Here is a 19,710-nt window from a genome sequence, read left to right on the forward strand (position 1 = left end):
TACACAATTTATTCAGTGTGAGCACCGGAGACTTCGATAACACGCTGTACAGCACCAGATTTGCAGCTGGTGGCCAAAATTGTAACTAATTTTTTTCCAGCTTGAATCGGTTCCACATGAACGCGTTTGCGTATCCACAAAAATGCTGGCAAAATCCTGTACTCCCTTAGAAAAGTGCTGAAAACTAGCTAATCTCTCGGACCGTTGCACAGGCGATGTTCTAAACCGAGAGGAATGGGTGTATCCTTAAGCTAATAGCCTGTGTTAGGAGCGGCTAACATTACACCAATTAACGTCCCTTTGTATACGTAGCTGCGGAAAATGACGTAGTACTGCATAAATAAAGCGGACTTCAATTAAGCTTAAGGAAAACACATTAGTTAAAGAACCACACGGGTTATTCTGTCTCCAGTGCCTCTCGCTGTTTCCCCTGTACACCAGAAGCTGTTTTTCCTATGCAAATCGCGATGCAGATCCGTGTCAGACTCGAGTATAAGGTGCGATTGTACTTGCGCGGCTTGCTGAACAAGCTGAAAAGGATTCAGTCAATAATACGACCGAAATAGAGACTGGGCATCGCTAAGAAGCTAAATTTATACCTTGACTTTTACTTTCAGAATCTCTCCGCGGTATTTCACTATATTGAGTAATGCTGAAAGAAACAATAGCTTTGATTAACGTATTTAGCTTTTGATAATACAAACTGTAGTTCTATTTTCACGCAGTTTATGGCTATAAGCACGAACTCGAGGTCATAAATGCGTAAAAACTCGTATTCCGAGCATTTAAAGATGAACCGTTACCCACACTCGACACTAGTTATGCACTGTTCAACAGCCACAAAAATTGCGGTTATTATATCAATTCATAAAGTATTATTCCTTCATTACGATATCCTCAACACGTTGACAATGAAGAAACGTACATTACGTATTTCTTAAATGTCTGGTACCGCTGAATTTGTATGTTAATAGATCTTCACAATCCTTTCCGGCTTTAGGTGAGTATTATTACTCTCAAGCACTGGTGTTATACAGTATCCACAAGCTCTATATAAGAGGAAAGTGACGCTAAAGGCAGGTAAAATAACTCGCGTCAAGTAACAGTCGACATGTCATGAAGGTTCGTGAAAAAGAGCGGTGCAAAACTTTTCCCAACAGGCTCAAAACATAAAATATTACCAAGTAATACAAAAACAGGTCACCAGAATACAAATTCATGCACCCTTGTCGATTAATCTCACAAAAATAAGCACTGTATAGGGATGGTGATAATCTGTATTTGGGGAAGATCAACTGTTAATGTTATGCCTAACATTGAGTATCGTTTTACTCTGGATGCCTGTGGCGCCTGAGACGATTTGCTGGCAGCGTAGCTGCGGCTGCGTGTTTTGGAAGGCCTCCGCCAGCGGGGCGCTACCCAGAATGAGCTGTATTTGAATACAATGTGAGGCTCGGCGGCGCATCCGTCATCTGGCGGCCCGGCGGCTGCTCTTCGAGCCCAGCCGGGGGCTGCCTCCCGGTAAGCGTGCACTTCATTACGCCACTCTCACGTTCGTGGCCGAAAATGCTATCTACCATGCAAGGCATTTCTAGATTTTTGTTATGGAGGATAAAGGCTCCACTCTTACTTCTCTGATTCCAGTCAGTTGCGTTTATTGTTCTAACTGGGTATCCAGCGTTGCCCGTAAATGCATTTATTCTAATCTTCCATTAGTCCATTTCCTCCTTCACCTTCCCTCTTTCCATCTCCTCCTTTATCACTCTCTAATCCTCCCCTCCTAACCTCTCTTTCTATCTCCTCTTCTTTCCTTTCTCTCTTCATCTCCTTCTCTCCCCTCTCTCTGTTCATCTCCACCTCTTTCCTTTCTCATTCCATCCGCTCCTCCCACCTCTGTTCATCTGCTCCGTTTTCCTCTGTCCACCTTCTCCTCCGTTCTCTAATTCCATCTGCTTCTTCCTCCTCTATTTCCTTCTGACCCACTCTAAGTCCATCTCTCTGTCCCGCCTCACTCTGCCCATCTCCTCTCTCTATCCATCTCTTTCTCCTCCCCCATGTCTCTATCCGTCTCCTCCTCTTCCCTTTCATTATCCATTTCCTCCTCACCCACGTTCTGTCAATGTCCTTTTCCTCCACCCCCCCCCCCCCCTTCCACATATCTCTGTAGAGTTTACTCGACGACCTCATAATTTGCATAGTAGTGGCTAATAATCAGACGGGCAGGGTGAGCAGCAATCTGTGGTTGTTTGCTGATGATGCTGCGGCATACAGGAAGGTGTCGTCGTTGAGTAAGGATACAAGACGACTTAGGCCAAATTTCTGGTTGGTGTGGTGAATGGCAGAAGAATTGAGTTAATTCATCTGTATAGGAAAACCAATTCCGTGATGTTCGAATACAGCAAAAAATGGTTCAAATGGCTCTGAGCACTATGGGACTTAACATCTGAGGACATCAGTCCCATAGAACTTAGAACTACTTAAACCTAACTAACCTAAGGACATCACACACATTCATGCCCGAGACAGGATTCGAACCTGCGACCGTAGCGGTTGCGCGGTTCCAGACTGAAGCGCCTAGGACCGCTCGGCCACCAACGGCCGGCAATACAGCTTTAGCAATGTGCTACTTGACACAGTGAGCTCGATTAAATATCTAGGCGTAACGCTGCAAAGCAAGAGGAAATGGAACGAACGCGTAAGGACTGTGGTGGAAGCGGCGAATGGTCGAATTCCGTTTATTGGAAGAGTTTTAGGAAACTGTGGTTCATCTATAAAGAATACCGTACATAGTGCAATTGTGCGACAAATTCTTAAGTACTGTTCGAATGTTTGAGATTCTCACCAGATCAGATCAAAAGAAGACATCCAAGCAATTAAGACGCGGACTGCTAGGTTTGTTACCTATAGTTTCGATCAACAGCAAATTATTACAGAGATACTTCGGGAACTCAAATGGCAATCTCTGGAGGGATGGCGACGTTATTTTTGAGAAATGCTATTGAGAAAATTTGGACCTAAGTGTAGAACGACCCTACTGCCGCGAACGTACATTTCACGTACGGGACACGAACTTAAGGTAAGAGAAATTATGGTTCTTGCGGAGGCCTATACACAATCGTCTTTCCCTCCCTCTATTTGAGAGTGGAACAGGAAAGGAAATGACTAGTAGTGGTACACTGTACCGTACGCCATGCGCCGTACGGTGGCTTGTGGTGTATGTATGTAAAGGTAGATGTAGAAGTAGATTTAATCGGGATCCCACTTCTCAATATTCTTTTGACCATAGACTTTTGCTGGTGCAGTCACCTATGTAATGGAGTAAAAAGTAAATCTGGTTTCTCGGTGTAGCGTCCTCTTTCTCCTATTTTGAACGGTAATCTGTTGCTTGGTACTCTGTTCACTCTGTCAACACGCCCCGAAGAGTCATTTCCATCTGGGTCCCTGCGTGCAATATCACTTTATGGCAACAAGGGCTGCCAGCAAGGGAAGTTGCCACAGAACTGATGTGCACCACAGTGATGTCATTCTAACATTCGACCGCTATTGTGGACCATAATAATTTAACATGTACTCTACCTGAGAAAAAGAGTGAAGCACCTAGAAGATATGGTCGCATGTCAGTGTAGCTTTGTACACGTAAACACCTTCGGTGGGTAGGTAGATGCTTGGGACCATCTGAAACTTGAAGTGTATTGTCTCAGTTACCCTCTTTCTTTCCTTTTTTGTTTTCTTCATACTCACACACACACACACACACAGCGAATGACTTCAGGAGAATCGCCGCAATAAAAGAGAGACAGAGGGAGAGAGGACGACTCGAACAGCAAAGTCTTGACCTCTATGTGGAAAGCATTTCAATGAAAATGCAATTATGTTACAATCATGGTGTGCAGCAGCACAATAACGAATGTTACGCATCAGCAGATTTTTCTTTCACAGTAAAGCTATTTTTCAAAAGTTTCATAAACTTATTCTTTCACTGCCAGTCACCCTATAACCTAAGCCCGCACACGTTTGTAGGTACACAAATGTTGCTAAATTTTTTTGATAAGTTTATCTTGTGGATAGTAATGGCACTATCACACTTCCTTGAGGTATACTGGAGGCTATTTTTGACTCTAAAGAGGTCTTCGCACTAACGACGATGTATTATATTCCGTTCGCTAATGCTTCAGTCGAGTTATATCTGTTCTCTACACCTATTTACCTATGACGTTTAGAAGGAGGCAGTTGGTAACTACAGGGTGGGGAAAAAAAAGTGGCCCGAAAGAGTGGATACTATTAGACGGGAACGTACGCATACAACCACACCCCGTGACGCACACACCATGTGGACCCCCATCACGTGATCCACATCAGTCCCTTGGAGCACATTTACACAATCTTCAAGCTTGAGAGAGTTGTTACCAGAGATCAGTCTGGTCCCGGGCCTAGCTGGCCACCCAAGTCACCTCATCTGTCAGTGTCCAGTTACTTCGTGTGGGAAGCCCTGAAGTCCAAGGTACATCGCAAAACTCTCATATTCTTCAAGAACTGCAGCAGAACATTTCGGAAGAGAATGCAGCAATTACAGCTGTCCAGCTTCGATCTGCCTTCAGCAACTTGCTGATCATGGCCCAAAAGAGCCAAGAAAAGAATGGTCGTCACTTTCAGCATCTGCTGTAGTTACGTTAGTACTCCCCTCTGCTGCGTTTCTTTGTACCCTGGAACTCTGTTCTCCCGGCAAGTATCATTTGCCCCGTCCTGTATAATGAAGGCTTTCTAGAAGTCCGGAAACATGTCATGCGCTTGCGTTAACACAAAGTAATAACCAACGGAAACATATGGAGATTAGTCATTAGCAGGAAGAACACCCGATGGGCACCGTCATACGACGAACGTATCCGTTAGGACTGTGCGGCGAAATTTGACGTTAATGGGGTATGGCAGCAGACGACCGATGTGGGTGCCTTTGCTCAAAGCACGACATCACCTGCATCGCCTCTCCTGGGCTCGTGACCTTTTCGGTTGGATCCTAGACGACTGGACAACCGTGGCCTAATCAGATGAGCCATGATTGCAGCTGGTAAGAGCTGATGGTAGGTTCCAGTGTGGCGCAGATCCTACAAGGCCATGGGCCCTAGTTGTCAACAAGGGACTGTGCAAGCTGGTGGTGGCTCCATAATAGTAAGGGCTGTGTTTACATAGAACGAAATGGGTCCTCTGGTCAAATTGAACCGATCATTGACTGTAAATGTTTACGTTCGGCAGCTTGGAGACCATCTGCAGCAGACAAAGATGAAATTATTATGGATGACAATGCGCCATATCACCGCGCCACAATTGTTCGCGACTGGTTACAAGAACATTCTGGACAATTCGAGCGAATGATCTGGCCATCCAGGTCACCCGACATGAATCAAACATTAATGGGACATAATCGAGAAGTCAGTTGGTGCACAAAATCGTGCACCGGTAACACTTTCGCAGTTATGGACGGCAGCAGAGGCAGCATGGCTCAGTTTTTCTGCGGAGACTTCCAACGACTTGTTGATTCCATGCCACGTCGAACTGCTGCACTACGCCGGGCAAAAGAGTTCCGACACGACTGGAAGATATTCCATGACTTGTGTCACATCAGTGTGGCAGGAAGTTACCTCTGCACGGAAAGAAATAGGCTCAACAATGAAACAGCAATTTTCCGTCCGACGACTAAACTGACAGAAGGAAGGATGATATGTCCCGTCGACATCGAAGTCATAAGATACGGAGCGCTAGCTCGGATTGTTTCAACGATGGGGAAGGAAATCACCCGTGCCCTTTCAGAGGAACCATCCCGATATTTGCCTGGAGCGATTTATGAAAATCACGAAAAAGCTGAACCTGGAAGGCCGGACGCGGATTTGAATCGTCGTCCTCCTGAATGCGAGTCCAGTGTGCTAACCACTGTTCCACTTCACTCGGTAACCAAAACCGGGTAAACGGATAGAGGGGACAATGAGAATATTATAGACCTTCCAGTTTTGACGAGGAGAGGCGAAAGTCAATGCAGCCGTCTTATTCAAGTAACCATCCTTATATTCACCTGGGCGGGCTAAGGAGAATCACGGAACACGACGCCAGCACAGGCGAAACAGGATTCGAGCCTGGCTACTCGAAAATAGCTCGCTGTGTTTTACAGCTGTACCATTACTTGTAATTACGGTTAAACGTAGTACCAATACGTCATAGACAAAAGCGCACAGCAGCGGTATGAAGGCTACGGCATTACTACTCGGCCGCGGAACGAAATTAAAAAAAGAAAGGGGCGGGCTAAATTTATTGTATATGCTACAGGCTGTGGACGACTTGCCAGAAAGCTTGATGTGACTGTACTCCGGTGGCGCGCTGGTAGCAGAGACTTGATTTACGAGTACGCGTTGCCGCCATTTTCACGCGGTCACGCTACGGCGGTGCCTGTTGCTGTACTCCCCCCTCCTTTCCAAAATGCCACTTCTCGGACGCGCGCTTTTTCCCTTGCTCGCGCCCGCTGCGCTGCCGCGAAATTGACGATTTTGTCCGCTTGCTCTACCCTGGCAAAAGTTTGTACCGGAACGAACGCTTCCGCAACGTCTACTCGTTCCATCCATCAAAACATTCAAGAGCGCAGTACTTCTCAATGAGGAGTGCAAGTAAGAGAAGATCCTATCTAACAGAGGTACTGACTAAATTAAGTAACGCGTCGCTCTGTAACTTTTTATTCTGTAAAATTACTTTTGCATCACGCAAGTGCACAAACAAGTAGAAATATACGGATGGAAACTCGGATGGTACGAATATTCATATCTAAATCCCAGTATTAGTTTAGTATAGTTTTTTTAAGAAAACGCAGCACTTAATGTAATGACAGTGCACGATTTCCCGATTAGTTTTATTGTGCCACATATTTCAGTAGTTAAGACACAACTCCTGTTCACGAAGAGTCACGTCCGCCTGTTCTGATTAAGGATATTCCGTGATTTCCTTAAATCGATCACTACAGGTTACTACAGTGATGATTCCCCAAACAGTTTTCGCTACGAATGTAGACTATTCGGGAGAATATTGGCGTCCATAAGAAGGGAAAAAACAGTCAATATCACGATAAAGAAAAACTTTGGAAGACACCTTCGAGTCGTTTCACGAACTGAACAAATGAATAACTGTCTTGCCATGATATTCTTCTTGCAACCCTCCCCCCCTCTCTCGCCCCACTCAAATAGTTAATAAGCTAGTCCTCAGACGATGATTATACTTTACGACTCTCTGATGTAACTATGTGACTTACTCGTATTTATACTAAGATGGTATCTGTTCTGTCTGACCATGCAGCTCGTTAGAATGAAATTACATACGTCAACGGGGACAGATGAAAATGTGTGCCCCGACCGGGACTCGAACCCGGGATCTTCTGCTTACATGGTAGACGCTCTATCCGTCTGAGCCACCGAGGACACAGAGGATAGCCTTAACTATATATATATACTAGGATGGTATCTGTTCTTTCGGAACAGATACCATCTTGGTATATATATATATACCAAGATGGTATCTGTTCCGAAAGAACAGATACCATCCTAGTATATATATATAGTTAAGGCTCACCGGCCACTTGACCATCTTCTTCTTCTGTGCGAATGCACAAACAGTGCCCGAACTCTTACGGGTATCGGCAAAGCGCCGCGAGTAATGAGTATAATGGGCGAGGGCGCTACGAATGTAGTGCGGGACAATACGTTGAGAATGGGGGTTTCGCGGGAGGCGAGATAAATCCCTGCAGTAGCGCTATCCTCTGTGTCCTCGGTGGCTCAGATGGATAGAGCGCCTGCCCTGTAAGCAGGAGATCCCGGGTTCGAGTCCCGGTCGGGGCACACATTTTCATCTGTCCCCGTTGACGTATGTCAACGCCTGTAAGCAGCTAAGGGTGTTCATTTCATTGTAATTACTCGTATTTCACGCTGCGAATGATCCATATCTGTCCAATATACCGCAATTCCACAAGCCCAATAAATATTCCCCCCAGTATATAGCGGTATATCTCCTGATGCTGAAATTCCACAGAGGGTATCCTATTATATGGTGGGACTACTACTCATGGCAGAAATGTCGTGTAGATAAATAGTTCACTGGCTCCTAAGCTTCTGTGTAGTTGTGAGTACATTATGTCGGAGATAAGTGCACTCGAACGAAGGCAAATTTTTAGTGCTCTTATGGTGGATGCTTCCGTAAACATGGTAGAGGAAGAGTTTCAAGTTTCAAGAGGCATCGTGTCGAAGATTTATATATCATACATAGAAAGAGGAAAATCGTCGTTCGCTAAGTCACAACTCGGACGAAGTTGTGTGTCAAGCGGCAGGGACAGACAGCCATTGAAGACGACTGTGACGAAAAATAAGAGGATGACGACTGCAAATGTCACTGCAACTGTCACTGCAGAACTGTCAGCACCAAAGCAACGCGAAGGAAGCTCCAGGTGCAATGAATTGCAGGGAGAGCTGCAAATACAAACCACTCATCAGGAAAACCTGTTGCCGAAGCTATACAACATGGAATACGAAGCAATGGAAGGAAATCAGTTGGTAGGATGAGTCTTGTTTCACGCTGTTTCCAACTTCTGGCTGACTTTACGTCCTAAGAGTGAGCAAGGCCCAACATTCCACGTTACTTTGTATACGTGTTCTTATGCTGTCGCTAATGATAACTTCACACTGTCTAAGCGATCGTGGTGGAGTGGTAAGACAGTGAACTCGTATTAAGAAGGAAAGCGGTTGAAATCCTCGTTTGTCCATCCAGATTTATGTTTTCCTTTATTTCTTGAAATCGCTTAGGGTTAGGATGGCTCCTTGGAAAGGGCGCGGCCGTTTTTATTTCCTAACCTTCCCCTATCCAAGTTAGTGTTCCGTCTCTAACGATCTTCTCGTCGACCGCGTGTTAAACCCTAATGTTTCTTTTCAATTAGACAGAAGATTCAGAGGAAGGTTCCAAATAAACACGAATGACAAAAACCTCTGGTTTTGCCGTATGAATTATCCGTCCATCATTAGTTTGAGTTTCTGATGAATCGTTGTCGATCACGTCCCCTATTCACGGCATTTATGCCACTCTCTTTCGTCCGACCCGTCGGTCGGCAAGACTCAACACAACTAGTAGCACCTCTGACGATATCCGACGTAGCTCTGGACGAAAAGTTTGGAGCAAAAAGGTTTCATGGACTAAGACCATATGCCCAGAAAATTTAACGTCAACTGAGGCAACGGGTCGTAAAGCGCTGCTTTGCATCATCAGTTTATCCAGCAGAATGATTTATCTGCTAGATGTAAACAAGAAGCTACATTTCGCAGAGTCTCTGCTGTAATTGTGGTAGCTAGGCTCCGTTAAGGCAATGAAGTTAATTCGGTTGAGTGAGTCTCGTGGTAGTGGGAGGAATTATGCCAGCTCCCCTTTCTGCCCTGACCTCTTGTCCCTCCCCCGATGCTCGGCCACCGGCAACGCGCCTATTAGCGTGTTACTCTCTCCCCTTCTCACGCACGCACTCACTCACAATTAACCGAGGCGTACTAGACAGCTTCGTCATAACTGTTGACTCTCCTGTGTGTATAAGTCTAATTTTCTGTGATAAATATGTCAACTGGCTGACTGCGTCGAATGAAAATGTTGCATTTGAAAAATGAGGATGGCTGCCTACAGACACTACAAGGTACAGTAAAATCGAATTATCACTCCATTATAAAGGGCCATTTTGCTAAATTGGGACAAACTGCAGGTAACGATCCCTGACAGAAGGAACGAAAAATATCGTATGGACATATGATGGAAACGCGCTCCAAGGGAGGTACAGTCACTTGATAATGGACATAAAAGATTTTTGACGGCTTTTATTAAAGCACGCATGGGAATACATCAGGGAAGTTGGGATGTTCTGCCTGTGCTAGTGCCTGCCGATGTGGCCGAGCGGTTCTAGGTGCTTCAGTCTGGAACCGCGTGACCGCTACGGTCGCAGGTTCGAATCCTGTCTGGGGCATTGATGTGTATGATGTCCTTCGGTTAGTTAGGTTTAAGTAGTTCTAGGGGACTGATGACCTCAGATATTAAGTCCCATAGTGCTCAGAGCCATTTGAACAATTTTTATCTGTGCTAGTGTTTTAGCTCCACACTCACGAGAGTCGTGAACTGCAGCATCATCATACAGTAGCCACATTACCCTCCGTACCACCAAACGCACGTCTCCAGTCTGGAAGGCAGAGTCATCAGCAGGAAGTGCAGACATGTCCTACTTGTGAGGCGTTGTGAAGGAAAGAGTGGTCTCACGAGGTGGTCGCCAATAATCCCAGCCCACACACTGAGGCAGAACCGGAACCGGTGCTGATGGCTCGCTGCCACCATACCATGGGGTTTCTCCATAACCCATAGATGGGTGTTGTGAAGGTTGACGATACTGTCTTTCGTAAAGGCAGCCTCATTTGTGAAGAGGATGGATGACAGAAACCGCAGCACGTAGTAGCTTGTGCGACGAATCAACATCAAAACTACCGCCACAGAGGCAGGCAGTAAGTGATAAAGCCTGCACACGCACGCGTTGTAAGTGATACGGATTGCGGCAGTTGTCGTGGAGAGTGTTCTACACGGTTGTCTGGCTTACCCCATGCTGGTGGGCCACTTGCGTAGTGTTGATACTGGGCTCATTGTCAAAGATCTTTTATCTCCACTTTCAAGAACGTATACGTCCCTTGGAACGCATTTCCGACCATACGTCCATATGATCTTTCTTTGCTCCTTAACTCTCCAGGGATCGTTTTCTGCAACTTGACCCCATTTAGCAAACTCACCTTCCATGTGTATATAAATACCTTCAAGCTGAAAGTCAAATGTTACTACACTATCGTAATAATTTTCAGATTTTCAGACAGAACAGTAAATAAATAGCACAGGAGATAGCACAAAATGCTGAAACATTCCAGTTTAAAAAAAAAAAAAAAACTTGTCAAACGGTGTCTTGCCTAAAGTGGAATTGCTCTCTAAGAAGTCGAACTCATCCCGTGTAGACAAAAGTGACCTTTAGACAAGAAAATGCTTCTTTACTAAAGCAAAATGCATTTAGAGCTCTGTGGGCTCACCTTCGACTGCTGTATACAGTCATAACACATTCTTACGTCGAATATTGCAACTCTGGACACCAGACGAAGGGGAAAACCTACGACATTCGAAATGTATTGCACAGTAATAATAACATTTTGTGACGGTAGGTGCATTATTTCGCCGCTGTATTGTCGGTCACCATCACGATCGTATTGATGTCCATAATGGATAAGATGAAGCTGTCTCATTCTGATTTAAATTTTCTATAGTTTTTCGATATCACCGCAGAAGATTGACAGAATAGTTCCCTCTCCAAGATAAATCGTGATACTTGTTCTGTACATTTGAAAATTATACTAGGCCTTTTTCGTTATAGCCATCACTGTTAAGGAAATGTTGAGATAATAGCAGCAAAAAATTTTTGCGTATCGGAAGTCGTCGGTAGAATGAGGGAGGTAGAGAGAGCAAAACATGACAAACGAATAACGATTATGTGACAGTTGTACCACGTGAGGAGATCACTGATAGCTACTAATAAATACGAAGTGGAGGACACTATGCTGAGCACTAAGCCTTTGCGCAGTCAGTTTGGAAATAGAGACGGAGAAAATAATTACTATACTCGTCTCCAAAACCGAGATGGTTAACAAGCTGTGTGGTGATTCTGGACACGGAAGTTGCCACCTCGTATGCTGCAGGAAGAAATTTTCTTCGGCAGTATTTGGCCTGCAAGAGGAACAGAAGAGGTAACACGAAGGTCTTCTTCAACAGACTGTACTCTCAGCATTGTCTGATCAGCAGGACTGTGACAATGTTGATAGCGAGCAGTCCACAGCAAGAAGACGTCTAGCTCGGCGGCTTGCGTGGGCCTGTTCGAGAGGAACAGGTGAAGTACCGGACTACGTTTCATCCTCAAACTACAAACTTACTCGTTTCAGTACAGGCAGAGTGAAAAACTTTATTCGTTGATTGAACAACCATAGGCTGCTACTTCCGTATCACTTTTTTTTTTTTGTCAACAGCCTGCTTAGTTTTGTGAATCAAAGCAACGGTGGTTATATAACTGAAATTAGTATTTCTGGCTCTGTTTATATTACGCAAGCAATAATATAAAAACGCGTCGTGTCGTTCTACATTTCCTGCTGGCGCTGCTTTCATACACCTGTCGTTTAGTAACTACTTACATCTCAAAGCGAGAGTGGCGCACTACTTTCTGAAATATTCTCTTGTTTCGCAAGCTGACAGCTTCTACGGAATCGGGCATACCATTAGTATAATTGCGCGACTATGGCACCCAAATATCAAGGATTTGTAGCAACTTGGTGTGTGAGTGGGATTTGCATCTCTGCGTCCGTTGAGTGAGAAGCAGCTTCTCAGTCTCATTGGGGGATGCATTACTTTGAACATATGTAGCAATTAACGTCTTTGCCACTCTGGGTCTCATAAACCACGTGTCCAGCTTCGAGTCCCGGTCTAGCACACAGTTTTAAATTGTGCAACTTTTCTTACGTATTGTCTTATGTCACTCAGCAGAGCCCATGCCTAATGTTGAGAGTATAACAATAGAAATACGCTGTAGACGGTTCTCTACATCATAACTTCGTCATCTATGTCATTATGAGTAGGCTACTCTGTACAGAACCTTAGCAACAGACGGCACGATTAAAGAAACGGGTTGGAATATTGATGCTACCATCCGGTGGAAGTACTTGCTCATACATACTGTTCAGTTTATCTATCCCAACTCTTAAACGACAATGGAACGAATGGACTATCGTTTAGGCCACATCTAGGATGTACATTTGGCGTGAGAATTGGCCAATTAACATATGTAATCTTGTGTGGCTTTCGGCCACTTTATGCGCCAAGTACACTAGCCTGGCGCGAACGAGATCATCGTCCACTACCCATTCCTGCGTCGTATAACATATGCTTCAATTGACCTAAACGAACGATATCATTGTTTCCCTTTTTTTTTTTTTTAATTGATTCGTTGCCATGTAGGGACATGTATCAGCCGTCAAGTCCTTGGCACTATCTGGTCATCACTGGGCACGCTCATCGCCCCATCGCACAGTAACCCACGATCTCAGCTGCACGAGGCAACGACGGACGCTACGCAGAGACCGAGAAGACAGTCAGCTCTTTGTTACTAAAAGGACGAAAGCCAGCAGGTGCACTCTGTTCTCGTAATCTGTATGTCTGTTTGTTTGCATGCAACTCGATGAAAACACAAACCTCTAAGGAAAGAAGTGCCGGGAACGAGTGAGACAGGCTTAAAGTAGTCGTGCGAAAGAAGCGCGTGTAATGTTTACAGCGGTCGCTGCGCTCACTTACCTGCGGAGGGCAGGCGCGGACTCAGCCGCCAGAGGGCTGTGCCGGCGCCCGTGGAGGGGGCGCGCGAGGGGAAGTGGCCCAGGGTGGAGGGGAGGGCAGCCTTTGTGCACGTCGCGGCTGCTGCATTTCGTTTAGTCAACCGAGCTGTTTGTTTTCCCAGAGACTGTTACTTCACGCGAGCGCTGTTGGAGTAGGTCAGATGTTACAAGAAACGTGGACTGCTATACGGGGAACTCGCGTCAGGACGATAGCCTATGTACTGTTCTCATAGTCCTTAACCTTTAATTGAGTGGGACAGACACGGATCCCGTGAAGCTCCTTATGTCGTAATGGCCTAGTGTGGGAAGGACTTGCAACGAAGTGTTTGCAGAAGCTGAGCTGCATAAGCGGAACGTGTTACTTTTTACTAGAGCTGTAAAACTACCGTAGGCTATAATAGACTACTGTAAGTAAGCATAGACTACGCCAGTTTTCCTAGTAGCTTTGGTCAGTTAAGGTCGTACCCACATCACCTGTACATTGGGTGTGTTGCATACCTATCGGGCGTTACCTCATAAAGATCGGTATCTTTACATATGCGATCAGTGTCTTATTAGATTCCCCTAAAATCCCGACCGAGCGAAGTTCAAATGGTTCAAATGGCTCTGAGCACTATGGGACTCAACTGCTGAGGTCATTAGTCCCCTAGAACTGAGAACTAGTTAAACCTAACTAACCTAAGGACATCACAAACATCCATGCCCGAGGCAGGATTCGAACCTGCGACCGTAGCGGTCTCGCGGTTTCAGACTGCAGCGCCTTTAACCGCACGGCCACTTCGGCCGGCCCCGAGCCAAGTGGCGCAGTGGTTAGCACACAGGATTCGCATTCGGTTCAATCCCGCGTCCGGCCATCCTGATTTAGGTTTTCCGTGATTTCCCTAAATCGCTCCAGGCAAATGCTGGGATGGTTCCTTTGAAAGGGCACGGCCGACTTCCTTCCCTAATCCGATGAGACCGATGACCTCGCAGTTTGGTCCCTTCCCCCAAACAACCCAACCCCCAACCCCAAAATCCGGTAGCGGTGAATCGTTTACAATTTGGATGAAGGGGCATGTAACCTACGGAATGTTTTATTCCATATAGTTGTTCTCCTGTCTGTTACTTATGAATAAACAGTATTTATAGCAAAACTGAAGTTCTCAATGTTGAATTCAGGTTTTATTCGAAAATTGGTTTGTAGCGTGAAACTGAGGAATGTTGTGATAGAACTAAAGAAAACTATACAGATTTATCACACACCACTACAAAATGCAAACATCATTTCAATATTTCGTCGAACTTACAGCAAACATGTTTCTCTTATTCATAAAATACTTTTGCATTTATCAATAATAACAGGAAACTCTTGCCTTCGATCATGATGAAGAACGTTCCACTGAGTACAAAATAACAAGAATAATTTTACAAATTTTTTGTGTTGGTCCATGTAATCTGTGCTTTATCAAAAGTAATTACTTCGGTTACATAAAAGAGCAGAAGTTACGCGATCAACTAATTTTTATTACTCACAAAATGCAATTTATATTCTGTAAGTATATAAAACACACAATGGACTAACAATGAATGATGTTCGGTTCCAATTATGTACAAAACAAATAAAAAAGAAAGAGAATTCATCGATTCCCATTTTCTCTCTTACACATTCATTTATGTTTCTTTCCCTACAAATTCTACCAATACTACAGCTAATCCTACCAGTTACTACGTTATTTGTGTAGTGTACCAGAACTACCGAACCGTAGTTTTAGTAGAGTGCGACTCTACTTGTAATCCAATTAGATAAGCTAGTTTAACCCTAGAACACTATAGACGTAAAATGTCACATTGCTATTACACCATCATAAAGTGTACCACTCCACATTTTCTTCAAAGGAAGTCATAATCTATATGTTATGCATTTGTTAATTACACTTATTAGATCTCCATTGGTACGTTACATATCATATTAAGTGCCAAATGTCCTGTTTTAAAGCCTACAGCAAATCGTAAATTTTACGAGGGTATAGTAATCCAGGATTAAGGAAGTACTCACTTCGATGTGCTTGAAAAATGAGCCGAAGTCCCAGATACATAAGGGAAGCCAGCACATAGGGATTCCGACGAATCCCATCGGTTCCCCCCCGCCCCCCCCCCCCCACCCACCCACGCACACACACAAACACACACACACACACACACACACACACACACACACACACTATCCAATGGCTCTCGCATATGCGCATATCGGCGATCGATAATTTTCATTAGTGCGGCAATATCTATTGTGTATTGTTAGGTATGCTACGTTGTCAGCAGCGCTGCCGTCTAGTATTCCTAATGAAAGTGTTCTTATATTTTAGATAAGTGGTGTTCCTCACCTGATTATTACTGTATGAAACCAGTAACTTGAAAACGCACCGATAGCTGCTAGATGAGTAGCTGTGATTTGACATATACCTTTACATCTACACTCGTAATCCGCAAATCACCTTACAGTGTGCGGTGGAGGCTACTTCGTGCACCATTATCACTTCCCGCCATTTCTGTTCCTGTCAAGGATGGGACCTAGGAACAACGATTGTACTAAGTCTCCGTGTGTGTTCGAGTCTAATTTTATCTTCGTAGTCTATCCGCTAGGTAAACGTAAGAGCAAGCAATATATTGGTTGACTCTACAAGGGACGTACGCTCTCGGAATTTTAGCAGTAAGTCACATCGTGATGCAGAACGTCTCTCTTGTAGCGTCTGCCGTTGGAACTGGATGAACATCTCCGTGACGCTTTCGCCATAATTAAAAGAACCTGTGACGAAACGCACTGCTCTTCTTTGGATTTTCATTATATTCTCTCTCAGTCTTTGCTGGTAATAGTGCCAGACTGACGAGTAATAATTCTCAGTCGAACGATGATTTTGACAGCTAGCTATTTCATAGGTGGACTACACCCGAAGATTCTTTCAATGAATACCACTCTTGCATCTGCCTTTACGTCTATTTGTTTTATGTGGTCGTTCCACTTTAAGCCGCTCCTCACATATATTTCTTTGTAACATATATGCTTCCAAACGTTTTTCTTCTTCTTTATATTTAACTGATGTTTCTGCTTCCGATGGTTGTTTAGTAGTCTTGTAATCATACAATAACGAGTCTTTCCACCTATTTACGCGTAATACGCTACATTCTTTTATGCTGAGCGTGAACGTCAATTCTCTGCAGCTCTTCTTACATTTCCCTACAATTTTCTAGCGTTGTGGCAACGGCCTTGCCGCAGTGGATTCACCGGTTCCCGTCCGATCACCGAAGTTAAGCGCTGTGGGGCATAGCCGGCACTTGGATGGGTGACCATCCGGGTCGCCATGCGCTGTTACCATTTTTCGGGGTGCACTCAGCTTCGTGATGCCAATTGAGGAGCTACTCGACCGAATAGTAGCGGCTCCGGTCAAAGAAAACCATCATAACGACCGGGAGAGTGGTGTGCTGACCACACGCCCCTCGTATCTGCATCCTCATCTGAGGATGACACGGCGGTCGGATGGTCCCGATGGGTCACTTGTGTCCTGGAGACGGAGGGCTTTCCAACGTTGTGTTGTGACTTTTCTGTATATAACAGCGTCATCAATGATTAGCCTCATGGAGTTCCGATGACAACCATTTCATTTATATAAATATGTAAACGGTTGCGGTGCTATAATACTTTATTGGTGTACAACCGAAGTTATATTTATTTCTGAAGATTTCTATCGTTACCAGTTACATGCTGTTACCTGTTTACTAGGAACTCTTCAATCCAGTCACAAGGCTGGGCTCATATTTCGAACGTTAGTATACTGATCATTACAACCAGTTTCGGACTTTCAGACCATCTTAACATCTACACCGCATCATACTCCGCAACCCAACTAACTGTTTGTGGCGGAGGGTACTTCTGGAACCACTAACTGATACCCCTTTCCTGTTTCACTGGCGGATAGCGCGTGGGAAGAATGATTGTCGGTGAGCCTCTGTATTAGCTGTAATTTCTCGAATTTTCTCGTAGTGATCATTTCGTGATATGTACAGAGTGACCCAAAAAGTCGATTAACAGTTGAAATTTCAGTACTTCACAAAATAATGTAGGCAGAGAAGTAAAAATTGACATGAGGCTTTATTGAAACTAAAAGAAGTACCCAAACTGAGCAAAGATGGCGCTTCGTATGATACAAAAGCAATAATTAGCATAACAATTGATTTTTAGCGAAGACAATGTTCTTTATAACAAATGCTCAACGTATCAGCCGTCATTCATCAACAATACCTGTAGTCAAGGGACAATGTTGTGAACAGCACTGACAGGATATCCGTATGTATGGTGATAAACTGCCGTCGAATGTTGTCTTTCAGCATCCCTAATGAGGTCGGACGATCGCAGTACGCTTTCAGAATTCAGATAACCCCTCAACCGGTAATCACACGGATTGAAGACTGGGGACCTGGTAGGCCTAGCATGACGGACGTAGCAGCTCAGCACCAGATCTTCACCAAACGAAGTGCGCAAGAGAGCTTTCACACGTAGCATACGGTTGGAGCGCCATCCTGCATAAAAGTAGTACCTTCCAGCAAGTGTTTATCAGCCAGGCTATGGCTGATAAGCTCATTCTATACACGATTCTCATGCGTCACTGACATGTTGCTGTCCACTGCCATATGTTGGATAGTTCCTGCACTTGCTTTTGGCTTCAATATAAACCTAAGTCATTTCAGGCATGTGTATCAATTTTTACCTCTCTACCTACATTATTCAGTGAATTAGTACATTTTCAAATGTTAACAGACTCTCTCGAAATTTGAGTAATAAACCTCTCCGTGACGCCTCTTTTGTAAACTCTGCCACTGGTGTTTGTTGAGCATGTCTTAATGCTCTCGTGCCGAAGGTGCAAAAGCAGCACCACAGTGTACGCATGTTCTTACAGTGGTTTCCAGACAGATTTAACAAGTCAGTCTGTGTCAAACATTTATTAAAATCATAGTTGGACTAAAAACTCACAATAGATAGGGACTGTATTTAATGGCGGACATGAACTGCTCACAAATACATGGCAATGCCTTTTTCATTGTCCTACATAAATTACACTGTCAAAAAGCCATTTCATTTAGCGTGCAATACTGGTCGCACTATGTTCTATCACTCCTGAGGAACCTTAAAATACTGCTGCGTAGTGCATAAATAAATTTTAACTTTTCCGCCCAACACCAGGAACCCTACTATCGCTGTCCGACAGTATTGTTTCAGTACAAGCAGAGTCCTGCAGTCCGGTCCCAGACTGAAGGCTGGTCCATGACGATGACGCAGCCATGCGGTATGACAGGCGCTCACTGTCGTCTCGGGACCCCCCTCCGCTCCCGATTGTGCTGATGTCACGTGCTGCACGCCTCCGCCGGGTCGTGACAAACGGTCCTACCGTCTATTTGGCCCTATTCATGCCACAACGTTGCCTCTGCATCATTCTTCTTTGTAACTTCATCCGCCCGTCTCACACGCCGTGATCTAATAAGTGCGTCACCATACTGACTCGTCTAATACCGGGTTGTCACCACTTCGTGACACTGAAGCTCTATTGTTCAGTCAGTAGCCATCAAGCAAAAATTTTAATTACCATATCTCCCTACAAAACTTATTTAGTTGGTAATTTCTAATAATAAACTTCGAGTTTTTCTTATTTTTCGTCTTCACTAACAAAAAAACGGGACGTAATAGATATGCTAGTAGCTTAGATTATTAGGTATCGAAAAGCTTCCAGTCTGGACAAACATGACCACTTTATTTAACTGCATACTCTTGTTATCCGTTGTCACGTTCCCACGCTTATTTAATGACAACATATCCCACGGTACAAACTTGTTGTTTCTCCTGTTCAAACGTACATTTTTTGCGTGTTGTACTACATTGCCGACTTACTTTCTTTTCCGTGATTCATACTGGACTGGCTACTCTACATACGTAGACACATGAATCTCATTGGAATGATTGGAATTATATTTGATTTTTTTTTCTCCCCCTGTGGTGTTCACTGAATCATGATGATATCAGCGGCTGTGGCACCCTATACATGCAGCAATTTCTATTACGTTTGTGAAGTTATTATTACACTCTTTGACCAAGCAAGTTCGTCTTCATTCCAGTTAAGTGCTTAATGTAACTAGTGTGATAGCTATGCTTTTCCTTGCACATTTAATTGTTTATCACTACAGCCATATCGTCTAAAAGCAACCTAATGAACAATGTTGTTATGTATCAAATTTG

At 44.4% G+C, this 19,710-nt stretch overlaps 1 protein-coding gene, 1 non-coding gene and 1 pseudogene across 2 annotated transcripts in view; 2 read left to right on the top strand and 1 right to left on the bottom strand.

Annotated features, from left to right (window-relative positions):
• LOC126470774 (homeobox protein invected-like) overlaps window positions 1-19,710 on the bottom strand; it is a 343,138-nt gene that overhangs the window by 181,840 nt on the left and 141,588 nt on the right. The window lies entirely within an intron of this gene.
• Window positions 7,795-7,868, top strand: Trnat-ugu (transfer RNA threonine (anticodon UGU)). The gene has a single exon. It is a non-coding gene; the product is annotated as a tRNA-Thr (tRNA).
• On the top strand, window positions 16,683-16,800 carry LOC126472116 (5S ribosomal RNA; annotated as a pseudogene).

Source organism: Schistocerca serialis, chromosome 3, assembly GCF_023864345.2.
Source record: "Schistocerca serialis cubense isolate TAMUIC-IGC-003099 chromosome 3, iqSchSeri2.2, whole genome shotgun sequence".
NCBI classification, from domain to species: Eukaryota; Metazoa; Arthropoda; class Insecta; order Orthoptera; family Acrididae; genus Schistocerca; species Schistocerca serialis.